At 52.1% G+C, this 5,623-nt stretch overlaps 1 long non-coding RNA gene across 1 annotated transcript; it reads left to right on the top strand.

Moving 5' to 3' along the window:
• Window positions 1-1,513, top strand: LOC121661483. Its single transcript, XR_006014984.1, has 2 exons — window positions 1-355; window positions 640-1,513. It is a non-coding gene; the product is annotated as an uncharacterized LOC121661483 (long non-coding RNA).
• Window positions 1,514-5,623: the final 4,110 nt, after the last annotated feature.

Here is a 5,623-nt window from a genome sequence, read left to right as displayed (position 1 = left end):
GCCTTTTTCTTTGGCAGCAGCTGCTGCAAGTGGGCAACGGAGCTGCGAGAGTGCATAATGTGACGGCACGTCTATCTGAGAAGGAAGCTGCCGAGCCGCAGTGTGTTGTGCTCAGTTTCAAGGCTGCTTGGAGCAGGGGGGTACTTGAAGAAAGCCTTCTATCTGGACGCGTCCTTCTGGCTGTGCTCCAGCTGCATGGACTCTGCAGCATTGAAGGTGTAAGAAACTGCTTCTGGCCAGGTAGTGTCCAGGAGTGCAACGGCTGCGCCTTATTTTCTGAAACAGCCAGAGCATTCTCAGCTGAATCTGCTTGTGAAGCAGCTCTTGGCTGGACATTTGAAATTCGCTCCACTGAGTACATGCAGCCGGTGCTCTGCTGCTTCGTTCTTTGCCTTCTGCAGTCGGGGCAGTACTGAAGCCCAGTGATGACTTTGAGATTTGCCGCTCGTCAGCGTGAACATTGCACGCATCCACAGCCTGTGTAGCTCTCGCTCAGCGAAATGCATCAGGAGAGAAGCACTTGCTGGATTAGCTTTTCGCTGGCCAGGACCACAGCACCACAATTCGGGCAACGAGAAGGAGAAAGGAAGAACATAATTTCATCCTGGCACCTTCTTCTTTGAAATTTGGGACACTGAGTACATGCAGCCGGTGCCCAGCTGCTTCGTTCTTCGCCTTCTGCGGTCTGGACAGAACTGAAGCCCAGCGATGACTTTGAGCTTTGCCGCTCTTCAGTGTGAACACTGCACGCATCTTCAGTCTGCTGTGCACGGATTTTCCTCAGCTCGATGTACAATCATTTTCTTGCTGTTTTGCAATGTCCAAACTCTGTGTCGCTCTCGCTCAGCGAAATGCGTCAGGAGAGAAGCACTTGCTAGAGTAGCTTTTTGTTGGCCAGGACTTTCAACGCAGCACCACACTCTGGACAATGAGGAGGAGAGAGGAAGAACATCTTTTCGTCCTGCCACATTCTTCTGGGCGAGACGACTATCCGCATCTTCTCTCCCTGCAAGGCTCTAATGTGCGCGGTGGTACTTGGAAGTGAGAAAGCAGGTGCAGAGAGCACCGCGATCTGACGGCGCTGTGCAGCCTGTAAAGGAAAGAGGACTGCCACTGGAATGTGGTGCAAATACAAGTTTCCACGCGTCAGAGTAAAACTCTGGGTAAGCTTGTTAACCTAAAACTGTTCTCTGTGCCAGACGTAGCCGAGAATCTTTCCCTTTACATTTAGACGGAATGTGCTGCTGTATGTCGCTGAGAGGCAAAGTGCATAGCCCAGGCGTGTGTCGGCAGAAGCAGTCGGCTGGAGCATTTTGCTGCCGGCACCGTGCTCTCTGGGCGAGAAGTAGACGACGGTTCGACTCCGGCAGAATGAAAGCGCCACATGGGTACTAAAGAGGCCCAACGAAGGCGCCGAGCACCGGGCTCGTGTCCGCAGCGTACAAACTGAGAAAGGAGCGTGGCTGGCGCTCGCCTGCCTGCCGACTTCACGTTAGCATTGAGAAGGAGGAAGTTCAACGACAGCTACTTGTGCTGCTACTAATCCCTCTTCCAACCATCCCTGGGAACACTGGCGCTTACCTTTCGGCTCCGAGTTGCAGAAAACACAGTGGTCGATGCCAAGGAGAGGGGAAGTAGATAGTGCAGTGGGGTGTTGAAATGGCTTTACGTGAGGCAAGGGGAAGGTGCAGCCCAGCATTGGCTTTTCCTTCTAGTTCTTTTCTTCAGGAGAGCAGCTAGCCACCAAGCTGCGAGAGCCAACAATGGGATGGCACGTCTTGTCAGAGAAACCACGGTCTACAGTGCTGTAGACTGCTGTGCAGAGTTTTAATGCTGCTGTCACTACACGGTACTTTTGGAACGGCTTCTCTCCTGACTCTCCCATCTCTGTGAGCTCCAGCTGCTTGAACTTGGCCACACTGAAGGTGTGTGGACGTGATTGCGCTGCGAGTATCAAGTCTTCCAGAGACGAGGGATAGTCAACAAATGCTTTCTCACCTGGCCCATCTCTCAGTCCCAACTGTGGCTGGAAACGCTGCACTGCAAGGGTGGACTTAGCCACTCTGAGAGAATGTGATGACGCTCTATAGATAGTTGTGAAGGAAAGTGCTGGTCACTGCAATGTTTCGCCTAGTTGTTTCAGACTTTAGAGGGACTATGAAGGCCAACGCCTTGTTCTAGCACTTGTTCTCTGCGCGCAGCTGCTGGATGTTTGGAAGGGCTTTGGGATCCGCGAGAGGTGGAGGGTAGGATGGTACCTAGAGCTTGAAGGAAAGTGCGTCTCTCCAGGACCTTTGATGCAGTTCAGTGGGTGCGAGTTCCATGTTGAGCATGTTCATGATGGCACAGAAAAGGTTCTGAAAGAAAGAGGCCGTGCTGGAACTGCCTTGACTTTTGCCGCTTCGAAACTGCACAGCCAACAATGAAAAGATTCCTCTTGCTTCCCCGCTACGCGCAGGATCACATTCTTTTGTGTCTCCAAGAGGCAGGATGCACAGCGGAGCTCTTCCACCAACTGCTCGCACACGACTGCGGCCGCGCCAGCGAAGCGCTTGGCTTTTTCCCCGGCACTGTCAGCGCTCATCGAAACAACCACACGATGGCGCTGACGACTTGCAAAAGAAGGCCAAGCACCTGGCGCTGCTCGAAACCGCCCCAAGGGCAGAGGCAAGTTGCAAACGTCCCTGCACTCCAATCAACAGCACATCAGGACAAAAATATTTCCCTCATCTTCCCCTTCCAAGAGCAGACTCTTCTTTACACCACACTCCAAGAGCCAGACAAACCTCTTTGGCCCAAACAAATCTTTTCCCTCTCGCAGATTCTGCCCACCAACTTGAAACCATCTGGCAAAAACAGAGCTCAAAACAGTGCCAGCTGAGGAAGATCTTGCTGCCTACAACTTCAACTGCACCCCTCAAACTAGCAGCACACACGCTGTTCTCAGCACTTTCTATTCCTCCCCATGCTACCTTAACATCTGCTCCAGCAACACTGGCACTATGTCCTTGCCTTCCCAAGGAAAGGCACTCCGAGTCTCTTGGCCTTGCCTTGCCTTCAGTACCTTGTCGAGTTCTTCTTAAGCTACCCTTGCTCTGCTTCCTTTGCCTACGTCTGCCTTGCCTCGCACTACCTACAACTTGCTGGCTTTGCTTTGCCCTGCCTACCACTCTTGCCCTTGCCTTCCATGCAGGCAAGGCGTTTGCAAACCAAGTGCAGGCAATTGTGGGCAAGTCAAGGGAGAGGTAAGCAAGGCCAGAGCAGTGAGGGGAAAGCAAATGGAGTGGTAGGCAAGAGAAGGCCCAGCCGTTAGAGGCAAGGCTGGCCGTAGGAAGGAAAGTCCACTGATGGGAAGGCCAGGCAGAAACAGGAAGGGCTCGGCAAGCCAAGGCCCTGGAGGAAAGCAGTAGGCAGGTCAAGGGCGGGGCATGGACGTGCAAAGGAATGCAAGGCTCCAGAGGGCTCCAGAGGGCTAGCAGGGCAAGACAAAGAAACGGTTGTGTTGCCAAGGCAAGGCAAGGCAAGGCAAGGCAGGTGAGAAGTACATTCAAGGACTGCTGGTACACAAAAGTGGCCAGGACCAAGTGCTCTGTGTGGCCTTGATCCCACGGGGGTCATGTCTCCTCTGCACCTAAAAGACTTGAGCTACCTGCTTTCCTTTGTATGCAAAAGGACTCTCATTCTGGTCCCCGAGCTCAAGGGCAAAATGTGAATTGCCCTTCCAAGATTCAAGACATGCAAGGATTGCTCCCAGACAAAGGCTGCCCATGGAGATGAGTGTGGCAACATGCGTCCTCCCCTGGTCTTCCTCTCCTGTGATCCTGAAACACCGGAGATGCTTGAGAGCTTTGAGATTCCTAGGAGGAGCAGAAAGGGCAGGGCAAGGCCATGAAATGTCATTGAAAAGGGGTCTTGAATTCCAGGTGGGGGAGGGTTGAGCAAGGTCATGCAAGGCAAGGGAGGGCTTCAAGGGCAGGGCAAGGCAAGTGGTGGCTTTGCGAGGCGAGGCAAGGCAATGAGGGTCCTAGAAGGAAAAGGAAAGGTGAGGCCAGACCTAGACGAATGTGAAAGGAAGTCAGGTGGGGGATGGGTGAGCAAGTCAATGCAAGGCAGGGGAGAAAAGGCAGGTTGACGGAAGGCTACACAGGGGGCAGCAAGGAAATGCAAGGCACGGGGAAGCATGTGAGGAGTGGGTGCTGCCAGCCGGCTGGGATGGCAGGGGCAGGGCAACTGCAAGTAGCATGGCGGGGATGTGGAGGGGGGTGTTAGTGTGTGCGTGTGTGCAGCAGAGTGCAGGGTAAGTGCAGGTGTCTGTGTATGTGCATAGGGGGGTTTTGTGCCAGGTGCTGTGCCGGGGGGAGCCGTCCTACCTCCAAGAAGGTGTGGGAGTGAAAGGAGTAACATAGATGTGTCTTTACAAAGAGACCGTGTGAATCCGTCCTTAGACAAGGCTAGGAATTTACTGGTAGGGGAGTAACAGAAGAAAGTGTTAGTTCTAGAAACTGTTACTAATCGACAGAGACTGTTGCTCAGCCAAGGCCCTGTTAAATTCCTGAACCTAGAACAAGGCAACAAAGACTTAATAGCATTAGGAATAGTTTCGTTTTCTTCCTTTTCCATAGCAAGAGGGGGTTGCCTATTAGAGGGGAGCATAGAGTAGGCAGTTCCGGAAGTCTGTAATTCCCGAGTACCTCAGAGGGTGCTGTTGCCAGGAACTTAGCATAAAAAGGGGGCTGTGTCCCGCAATCAGTTGAGAGACTCCATGGCAAAAGCCCCATGGCCTCTCCCTGTAGTTGAAGAATGTTCCAGGACTCCTCTGTCTCCTTTTTGGTGGATGAAGAAACTCAGAAAGCAACACTTCTGCCAGAACTCTCCAAGATGCCCCCTTTGCTCCCAGCGACTCCATCACTGCCCAGGAAGCTGTCTTTTCTACCAGAGGAGTTCGAGATACAGTTAAAAGTGGTGTGGCAGAGAAAAAAGGCAAGAATTGGTTTACAAGGGATGGCAAACAAGAGATACCAGAAGCTTTGGCCCTACCAATATTAAAAGAACTCCGTGAAGAGAGTCCTTGCACTTCCTGAGGACTGGCAGAAGCCTTCCTCATGCTGTATGCTGCTGGGGGTCTTTTTAGACTGGCAAAACGAGCTGTTGAAGGTTGCTTGAGCTGTGCTAAAGCAAACAGCCAAGTTACAAAGTAACTTGCCAGGGGAGGGAGGCCTTGGGCTGCATGTCCCTTCCAAAGATGCCAGGTGGATTTTCCTGAGATGCCCCAAGTGGGAAGGCTTCATATCTTCTGCTAATGGTATGTCAGCTAGCAAGGTGGCCAGAAGCATTTCCAACTGCTTCAGCAACGACAGGATCAGTTATTAAGGCATCTTTGGAACAAATCATTCCAAGATACAGCATTGTAGAAGCAATAGACTCAGATAGGGGAACTCATTTTACAGGAAAGATCCTTCAAGGGGTTTTGGCTTCTTTAGGAACGCAATGGAACCTCCATAGGCCCTGGCACCCGCAGAGCTCGGCTCGGGTAGAAAACAATGAATAGAGAAATAAACACCTTTTGAAGCTTGTAGTGGTTTGGTCCAAAATACTCATTACTGTTTATCTGCTGTGAGATAAG

Source organism: Corvus kubaryi, unplaced genomic scaffold, assembly GCF_017639235.1.
Source record: "Corvus kubaryi isolate FWS band 111438036 unplaced genomic scaffold, C.kubaryi_AGA036_p1.0 37157, whole genome shotgun sequence".
Lineage (NCBI taxonomy): Eukaryota > Metazoa > Chordata > Aves > Passeriformes > Corvidae > Corvus > Corvus kubaryi.
The sequence above is the reverse complement of the archived record's forward strand: the minus strand, read 5'-3'. Positions and strand labels throughout refer to the sequence as shown.